The sequence below is a fragment of the Lutra lutra genome, chromosome 16 (assembly GCF_902655055.1).
Source record: "Lutra lutra chromosome 16, mLutLut1.2, whole genome shotgun sequence".
In the NCBI taxonomy this organism is placed as follows: Eukaryota; Metazoa; Chordata; class Mammalia; order Carnivora; family Mustelidae; genus Lutra; species Lutra lutra.
Window position 1 is genome coordinate 59,150,845 of NC_062293.1, and position 9,883 is coordinate 59,160,727.

Below are 9,883 nucleotides of genomic sequence, written 5' to 3' on the forward strand. Positions count from 1 at the left end.
GTGGCTCAGGTGGTTAAGCATCTCATCTGCCTTCAGCTCAGGTCAGAGGAGCCGTAAGGTAAACTGTGGGTTCTGGGTGATCACAACGTGTCAATGTCAAGGTAGATCCATCAGCTGCAACAAATGTCCCACTCTGGTGGGGGATGTTGATAGAGGCGGCAGCTGTGCGTGCATGGGGACAGGAGGTGTACAGGAAACATCGAGGTCCCTGCTCCATTTGGCTGCACATCCAAAACTGTTCTGAAAAATCAACTTCTTCTATAGGGGAAGGGGGATGGAGCTGGGCTGGGGGCAAGAGACCAGTGGAGATCCTCAACCAGGTAATTAGGAATGAAGACCTAAATCAAGACCCTGGAGGTGAGGTCGGGAGGAGAAGCGGAGCGCCAGAGACGTCTTAGAGAACTAATTGATAGAATTTAGTGGTTAACTGAATGAAGAAGGTGAGCTCAAGGAGTAGGTCAATGGTGCCTTTGGTCGATGTGTCTGGGGATAGACCATATCGACACAGTCATTCCTGCAGGGAAATGCAGTGATTGGGAAATACTGTTAAGATTCTGGGATCCTGGGGCGCCTGGGTGGCTCAGTGGGTTAAGCCGCTGCCTTCGGCTCAGGTCATGATCTCAGGGTCCTGGGATCGAGTCCCGCATCGGGCTCTCTGCTCAGCAGAGAGCCTGCTCCCTCCTCTCTCTCCGCCTGCCTCTCCATCTACTTGTGATCTACTTGTGATCTCTCTCTGTCAAATAAATAAATAAAATCTTAAAAAAAAAAAAAAAAGATTCTGGGATCCTAGAGCGCCTGGGGGACTCAGTCGTTAAGTGTCTGCTTTCGGCTTGGGTCATGATCTCAGGGTCCTGGGGTCGAGTCCCGCCTCAGGCTTCCTGCTTAGCGGGGAGTCTGCTTCTCTCTCTCTCTCTCCACTGCTCCCCCTGCTCATAAGCTCTCTCTCTCTCTCAAATAAATAAAATCTTAAGAAAAAAAAGATTCTGGGATCCCGAGGTTCTCGGAAGCCAGCTCTGATAGGATGTGCATGTTAGTCTCAAGCCAAGTTGAGCTTGGGAAAGTGGGCAGGGCTGGGGTTGAGGACAAACCTTCTGTTTTCAGTGGGACTTGTCCCTCACAGAAAGGGAAGCAGCTCCAGGTGTGTCAAGAGAATGATGAAAAAGATTCTGTCAAATTTTATTATGAAAACAGAACTCTTTTGTAAAAACATTTTGGAAATAAGAAACAGATAAGCCATAAACCCAATGCCCGGAGGCGACTATTAATGCTTTACTGTATTTTCCTACGAACTTTTTGCTATGCCTTTTAAAACATACATCTGAGATCACTTTGAACAGATTCCCCATTGCAGGAGAGGGTAAATTAAGTCAATGAACAGAAGCAATTCCCGGATAGAAAGAAAACAGAAAACAGGAGAGGGTCAGAGGGGGTACAGAAGGTACCCTCTGTACCCTGGGGGTACAAATATCTCACAATGAGAATTTATTCCTATCAGCGGATCTGGGCAAGGACTATTGAATTCTTCCATCTACCCTCAAGGGCTTGCATAAAAGTCAAACACTCTGAATGAAACTTGAGAATGGGTGAATGGGAAACCCTTTGGGCCAGGGCCTCGGGGACCTGCTCTCACAGCTGCCAGCTGCGGTCATAGCCGTAACTCTGGCCGTAACTCTGAACTGACTTACTTACCCGTTCTTGTGATGAACATCTACTGAGTCTGCTAAGTATATCAGCTACTTAAGACACAGCGGTGGCGTCCCTACTTCCTGGCATGGGCCCTTTCCGAACAGCCAGGAGGGGGACGTTATCAGATAATCAACAAACATACAGCCTTGGCCTCCAGTGTGTGAGTACCTATGTGGCCAGCCCTGGTGAGTGATAGGTTAATGAATGGGAGTCGGTGTGAGAGTAGGAGGAGCTCTGAGAAGATGCCTGGGGGATCTTTGTGACGTTGACCTTGACTCTTTGGAGGCTAAGAAAAAGAAGGTGGAGGGAGGGCCTGAGAATGAAGTAGGTTTGGTTCTGGGCCTGGAGGAAAAGCCCTACAGGAAAGTCCAGGCCTTGCTGAGTCTGGTGCTTGAGAAAGGAGTCAGCAAGGTTTGTAGAAACCAGACCAAGAATGTAGGGTCCGGGGCTAGGGACAGAACATAGACCCTGGCCCCGGGGAAAGGAAGCTGAAGGAACCAGGGGCAAACGACTGCAGAGTTTTCCCGGTGATCATTCATTCCCTCTCCGGGTGGCAGTGGAGGCCTTGCTCCGTGCCGGGCCCTGTGGACAGGCCAAGGAATTCAGAGGGGCCAGGTGACGGCAGAGCAGAGAGATACGGCCTGTTCAGGGACAGAGGTGGCTCAGTGAGCGCCAGGACAGGACCCAACACAGCTGGGCAGCCTGGCAGGTCTCTGACCGCGGGAGACCTCCGAGTAGAGGGCCCTGCAGAAGTTTGGGCCCTCATTAGGACGAGGGAGGGTCCAGGAGTTCTGTGTATGGGGATGAAGAAACGTTAGCCGGTGCCAACCCTTTGGAGCCGGTCCAGACCCAGGAAAAGAATATCTCAGACGGGGGCGCCTGGGTGGCTCAGTGGATTAAGCCTCTGCCTTCAGCTCAGGTCGTGATCTCAGGGTCCTGGGGTCGAGCCCCACATCGGGCTCTCTGCTGAACGGGGAGTCTGCCTGCCTCTCTGCCTACTTGTGATCTCTCTTTCCCTCTGTCAAATAAATAAATAAAATTTAAAAAAAAAAAAAGAATATCTCAGACGGAAGAGAGGAGGTAAGGGGAAGACGGCGTCTGTGAAGGGCAGACGGAGCCTCTGGTCCAGCATCTCCAGTCCCCGGGCCGCTCACCAGTGCTCAATCCCAATCCTAACCCCATTCCTGTCGACCTTCTGGCCCCCGTGGCCAGGGAAGGGGTCTGGCTCGGCCTCCTGCTCTTGCCCAGGCCACCTTAGAGGGCATTGTCCATGCCTTGTCCCCTCCGGACTCACCCCTCCCTCCCCAGCTCCAGACCACGTGGCCCTCTACCCCGCCAGGCTGTGACACCTGGGCCTTCGCCTCCCTAGCGCCCACCATGGAGCTGGGGCGTGTGCCCAGCTCTGGATGTTCACAGAAGGAGTAGATGGGGTGGGTGGGGAGAGGGCGCCCAAGCAGGAGAAACGTCCAGAAGCCCAGAGGGAATCCAGAAGGAAGAGGGGGAGGTGAGCAGCTCAGAGACAAGCGGGATCCCCAAATCCTAATCTGTCCAAAGGGGAAAGCAGCTGCAAAGGTGGGACTTCAACAAGAAAGAGGGTTGCCCTGCTTGGGCCCAAGCCTCCTACCTGTTTGGAGTGGAGGCGAGGTCCCTCCTTCCCCCTTCTCCGGAGGAAGAGGACGACCCCCACGTCAGCCCTTCCGTGCAGGTGAGCCAGCTGTCTCAGGAGCTACCTCGGCGGCCCCGACTGAGCTATGATCTCAGAGTTTGATCTGAAAGGCCCCAAAGACCAGCCTTCCCAGAAAAATGTCTCTCCACCCTCGCTACCTTCTGAAGCCTGCCTGGGAAGCTCGTGCCACCCCTGGTGTCAGGCCTGTGGGACCATCCGATGCCACCGAGGAACCCAGGAAAGGGCTTTGGACAATCACTCAGGGGCCAACTCAGCTCAGGAGAAGTTTCCCCCTGGATTCATGGCCTCCCCAACCCCTGTTGCTCTCCAGAGCCCCTGTGGGCCTCCAGCACTTGCCAAACCCTGTCAGGCCTTTCCCAGGCCTGGCCTCGCTGCCTGACTTTGGCCCCACCACTCAGCCTCTCTGGTTCTGCTTCCCAACCTGGGAGAAATAGAGAGAGCTGCTCCCTGCTTCCTAGAGCCCTCACCCCATCCTCTGGGGCATGGCCCTGGCTTTGTCCCCAGAGGCAGACCCATCTCCGGCCCCCGGCATGAGCTCTCCTCGCCCACGTTTCAAGAAAGACCCACGCCAAGCACCCAACGAGGTCCCTCCTCTAGTGTCTGGCAGAAAAATAAGTGGCATCACCACCTGCCCAGCCCTGGACATCTTGATCCTCGTCCCCTCGCCCCCGTCCAGCCCACCACCAAGCCCCGCAGGTGCGATTTCCAAGAAACATACTTCAAAGCGGTCCGTGTTCTCCATCCCCGCTGCCCCCACCAAATCTGCACCGCCTGCCTCGGGTTTCTTTCCCGCAGGGCAGCCCAGGGAGGTGTTACTAGCAGATGGAGCTGGGGAAGTTGTGTGTGGGGGGGGGGAGGGGTGTAGGAGAAACTATATTCTCCACTCAGTTTTGCTGTGAACCCAAGTGCTTTGATAACTCAAGTTTGTATGACTGGGCGCCTGGCTTGCCTGGTCGGTGGAGCAAGTGATGGGTGATCTCGGGACCAGGAGTTTGGGCCCCACGTTGGGTGTCAAGATTATGCAGAAATCTAATCCTTAAAAATAAAGCTTCTTTAAAATGAATAAATGGTCAGGGCGCCTGGGTGGCTCAGTGGGTTAAGCCCCTGGCCTTCAGCTCGGGTCGTGATCTCAGGGTCCTGGGGTCAAGCCCCGCATCGGGCTCTCTGCTGAGTACGGAGCCTGCTTCCTCCTATCTCTCTTCCTGCCTCTCTGCCTACTTGTGATCTATCACATAAATAAATAAGATCTTTAAAAAAAATAAAATGAATAAATGGAACAGGTCATCGGATTCACGCCTCCTTTTAAAGCTCTCAGAGCATCCCTGTCGCTACCGGAACAAAATCCAGACTTCACGGCGTTGGTTCCTTGGGCTTTGCCTTCCCCACCGTCCTCCAGGTTCACTAAACTTTTTTCTCCCATAGGCTCAAGGCTTTTCTGCCTCAGGCCCTTTGCACCAGCTACTTCAAGAGCCTCTTCTCCTCCTTCAGGTCAAAGCATAAACTGTGACGTCCCTCCGGGCCCTGTCTTCCTGAGCACTAGTGGGAGGAGCAGAGGGAGAGGCAGGGGCAGAGGCAGAGGGAGAAGGAGAAGGAGAGGTAGAGGGAGAGGGATTCCCCAACCCACTCTGCGCTGAGCATGGAGCCTGACTAGGAGCTTGATCTCAAGACCCTGAGATCAGGATCTGAGCTGAAAACTGGGAGTCCAACGCTGAATGGATTCTGCCACCCAGGCACCCCTGCCTGAAATATTCTTATTCTTTTTCAAGATTTATTTATTTGAGAGAGAGAGAGAGAGAGAGAGGGCACACAAGCAAGGCAAGCAGCAGAGGGGGCAGCAGACTCTCCGCTGAGCAGGGAGCCCGACTTCATTAACTGAGCCCCCCAGGAGCCCCTGGAATATTCTTAGACGACTTGCAGAGGTGCCAACAGGGACTGCGGTCATCATCACGGCTCCAGGTGCCCTCATCTTCGTCCTTCCGTGGCCAGAGGAAGGTCCCAGTAAATGTCAGGAAACTAATTCAAAGCAGGATTCCCTGCATCTGGAGGGCAGGTGGGGCATGATGGAGGCTGAGCTTTCAAGAGATGGTTGTGCAGCAACAGCGTCTTCTGGAACTCTCCGTGAGGACAGAAACGTCCCGTGTCTGTGTTCGAACCTCAACCGCTGTCCATGGGTGGGTTTTGTATTTCATTTTAATTGAACTTCAGTAGCCACAGGTGGCTAGTGGCTGCTCTACCGGGCAATTTGGACTAGGGTCCGAAGACCTGACAAGAGGGAGTGCTTGAGGCCTGGATGTGCAGCGCCTTGGCAGCCAGGACAAGAGGCAGGGCCAGATCTTGGGTCTTTAGAGCTAACTCAGTCTTGGGTCTTTGACTTTTACCTACCAGTGTTTCCTGGGAAGTCACAGAAACATTTCAAGCAGATCAGAGTGTTTCATTCATTCAATCCTAAATTTGCTTAATTGGTTCATCTTGTTTGTTGATCTCTGGCCCCATTTCTGTCCCTTCCCTCCTATAGGCAATTGTGCTATTGTAGATCTTTCCATCTTTATGAATTCTGACGAGCTTGGAATGCCTGGGGGCAACTGGCTAGAGCGAGCTGGCTGGGTGTGCTGGGAGGTGGGAGGGACTCAGGACGAACATGCAGGGCAGGCAGTGACTTGTTGTCTGTGGGACGGGGTCTCCTAAGCCAGCGAAACTGTGGTACATCTCTTTCGGTTTCCTATTCATTTTCTCTAAGTGCTGTGTTGGTAGAGTCCATCCGTGTGGCCATAGAGCATCGGACTTGTCACTTCTTTCTTTGAGAGAGACAGAGCGTGAGCCGGCAGGGAGGGGACGAGGCAGAGGGGGGAGCAGGCACCCCGCTGAGCAGGAGCCCGATGCGGGGCTCCATCCTGAGATGCTGAGATTGTGACCTGAGCTGAAGCCAGATGGTTCACAGGCTGAGCCAGTCACGTGGACACCTTCCACTTTCCTCAGCACACCCCTAGGCCGGACACTGCCTCTAACTGCCCACCTCCCCATTCTCATGACCGGCTCCTTGCAGACCTTTTATAAAAGAACCTCTCTGGGTCACGTGCCCAGTGGATGGACCATAGGCCATAGGGAATGAGCTGGGCATGGCGCCTGGTGGCACAGTCGGTGGGGTGTCCGACTCTGGGTTTCAGCCAGATCCTGATCTCAGGGTCATGAGATCGAGCCCCGTGCGGGGCTCTGCGCTGGGTGCAGAGTCTACTTGAGATTCCCTCTCCCTCTGCGTCTGCCTCTCCTGCCCGTGCTCGCTTGCTCTCTCTCTCTCTCTCTCTCTCAAATAAATAAATTAATCTTTGAAGGTGCCTAAGTATTGGGAGGGAAAAAAACTGCATTTCAGAAAGATGTTTCTGGCTGCCTTCATTACTACATTTACAAACATTCACTGGTCCCCTGCTAGAGCTTTCAGCACTGAGACAGACAAGATCTCAAGCTCGTACATCATAAACAAGAAAATAGGGGCGCTCGGCAGCTCGGTCATTAGGTGTCTGCCTTCGGCTCAGGTCATGATGCCAGGGTCCTGGGATCGAGCCCTGCATCAGGCTCCCTGCTCGGCGGGAAGCCTGCTTCTCCCTCTCCCGCTCCCCCTGCTTGTGTTCCCTCTCTAGCTGTCTCTTTTTATCAAATAAATAAAATAAAATCTTTTCTAAAAAGCAACAACAAAAAAAACCCAAGAAAGGGCACCTGGGTGGCTCAGTTGGTTAAGCAACTGCCTTCGGCTCAGGTCATGATCCTGGAGTCCCGGGATTGAGTCCCACATCGGGCTCCTTGCTTGGCGGGGAGTCTGCTTCTCCTGCTGACCTCTCTACTCTCATGCTCTCTCTCTCTCAAATAAATAAATAAAATCTTTGAAAAAAAAACCAAGAAAATATGAATAGGGAAATAGCAGGTATGGGTGATTACTACAGAGGAAATCAAACAGGACGGTAGGACAGGGTGTCTGGTAGGCTACTTGGCAGGTGAAGTCCTGGGGTACCTCTTGCAAAATGGACTGGAAGGGGGCAGTCCCGAGAGGGGAGGGCAAGCTGGCAGGGGCTGCCGGTGGTGTGGACTGGGTGGGGACGGTGGGACTCATACCTCTGGGTCTGGTTATGGTGGAGCCCTTTATCAGGACAGGGGACCCTGGGGATTTGCGGCTGGCAGGTGGCCATCCCAGGTCTGGAGCTCAGGTGGCCGGGGCTAGAGGCACAGACTGGACAGTCATCTGGGTTTGAGCTGGCTCTGGGTTCCCTGGGACTGCCGTATTGAAGAACCACAAGCTTGGTGTTTAAAAAGAGAAATTTCTGGGCACCTGGGTGGCTCAGTTGGTTAAGTGACTGCCTTCCGCTCAGGTCATGATCCCAGGGTCCTGGGATCGAGTCCCGCATCGGGCTCCTGCTCTGCGGGGAACCTGCTTCTCCCTCTGCCTGCCGCTCTCCCCTGCTTGTGTGCTCTCTCTCTCTGTGTGTCAAATAAATAAAATCTTAAAAAAAAAAGAGACAGAAATTTGTGCTTACAGTTCTGTAGGAGGGAAGTTTGAAACCCAGATGTCAGCAGGGGTGTCCTCTCTCTGAAGAAGCCGCTTCTGTCTTCCAGCTGCTGATGGTCCCAGGCGCTCCTTGCAGCTTGTGGAACCGGGGCGTCGGCCCGTCCTCATGGGGCACCTGCCCTCCACGGCTGCCTCTACATGGCAGTTTCCAGTCACGCTGGGTGAGGGGCCACCCTAGTGACACCCCCTGAACTTGATTACGCCTGTCGACCCTATTTCCAAACACGGTCGCAATTCACAGGTGTGGGGATTAAGACTGCAACATAGGTTCCTAAGGGAACACAAAAGAGAGGTCATAGCATCAGAACGAGAGAAGAACTAGGGGCTCTGACTTTTAGGAAGGCTGGTGAGCCCATGGAGAAATCTGAGAATGAAACGGTCTCCAGGTGCACCTGCCCCATAGACCGAGGTAGAGCAACAAGGGCAAAAAGGTATCTGTAGAACTAGGCTGGACGGCAGGTGTCAATGTCTTTCCCAGATGCCAGGCCAAGGGAAGAAGCAGAGCCCGGGTAATGCAGACAGGTTTTCAAGAAATTTGGTTTGGAAGGAAAAGCGTGACATATGGAAAGAACTAGAAGGGATGGAAAAGTATGGTCACAGCACAGTGGAAGGAGGCTGGTGACTCAGAAGATATGCCCTGCCTTTGAAGCCCCGCTGGCTTGTTCCGCGGCTGTGTGGTCTTGGGCTGGTTGCTTAACCCCACTAAGCCTCAGCTTCCTTATCTGGAGAATGGGGATAAGGACGGCACTCCCTTCCCAAGGTTGTCATAAAGAATTAACGATTGAGGGTATCTAAAATCCTTAGCTCGGGGTGTGGTGCATAGGAAATACTGAATCAATATTAACTCATATTACGAACAGAACAAGACAAGGAGGAGGTTTCCAGGAGGAGGAGGTAAGCAAAGTCAGAGGCAGAGGAAAGGTCAAGGATCTGGCAGTGCTTGCTGAACGTGGAAGAGGGGACTGGGAGCAGAGGTACTTGAGGTTGTAGGTCTGGAGCAGCTGAGAAAAGGGAGAGGAGGTGCGAGCAGCGAGAAGTTGTGTGTGTTGGGGCAGGGAGTCGCCGGGAGCATCTGGGACGAGGGGCACAGCCAGCACCAGCTTCTCGATCATTCATTCAGTGTCTCGGTTTGATACCAGCATCTTCACCTCCGCCGTGCTACGCCGGGGCAGCCGAAGGAAACTTCTCCAGGTGAGTGGTGGACACCGCAGAATGACTGTGGGTGCGTGGTCATGTCAGCGAGGAGCAGCGGGTGGAGGGGGAGGAAAACAAGGGGCTTATATGTGGGCTCTTCGGGTTTCGGGATCCTGGGGGCAACTGGCTGGAGAGAGCCGGCTGGGTCTGCTGGGAGGTGGGAGGGGCTCAGGGATGGACATGCAGGCTGCAGAGGGGACAGGTGGCCACCAAAACCAATTAGGAAGGGCTTGGGGACCGTTGTCGAAGACCTGTCGGGGAGGGCAGGGAGAAACCAGATTTGGTAGGGAGGGAAGGAAATACAAGGAAGCAGAGGCCATGAAGACTGCTTCACCTGGTGTTTGATAGGGCTGCGAAGGGCGAGGACAGCTAAGGAGATGGGTGTGGGGGTGGGGGGTGTTGCTTTCATTTTGTTAAACACCGTGAACAAGACAAGGCAAGACGTTGAACTTGAGGTGGACAGAAGTGAATGGAGAGAGAGTGGCAGAGGAGGAAGGCCTTGGGCTAGAATGCCTGGAGTCCTTCCTAGCTCTGGCTGGTAAACATACTTAAATCACCAGAAGAAATCGCACGGGGAAACCCTTCAACAGAACAGGGAAATTAACTGCTTATCTCTGTGGCATCTGCTAATTCCTGTCTGTGGAGATAAAGAATGTCAGTGTTTATGAGCAAGAGTTCTTAACTGCCCTCACCCGGGATCCCCTAACACTTTCTTAACCTTACCGCAGGCAGGGCTCCCCTTCCTCCAAACTTCCCCTCGT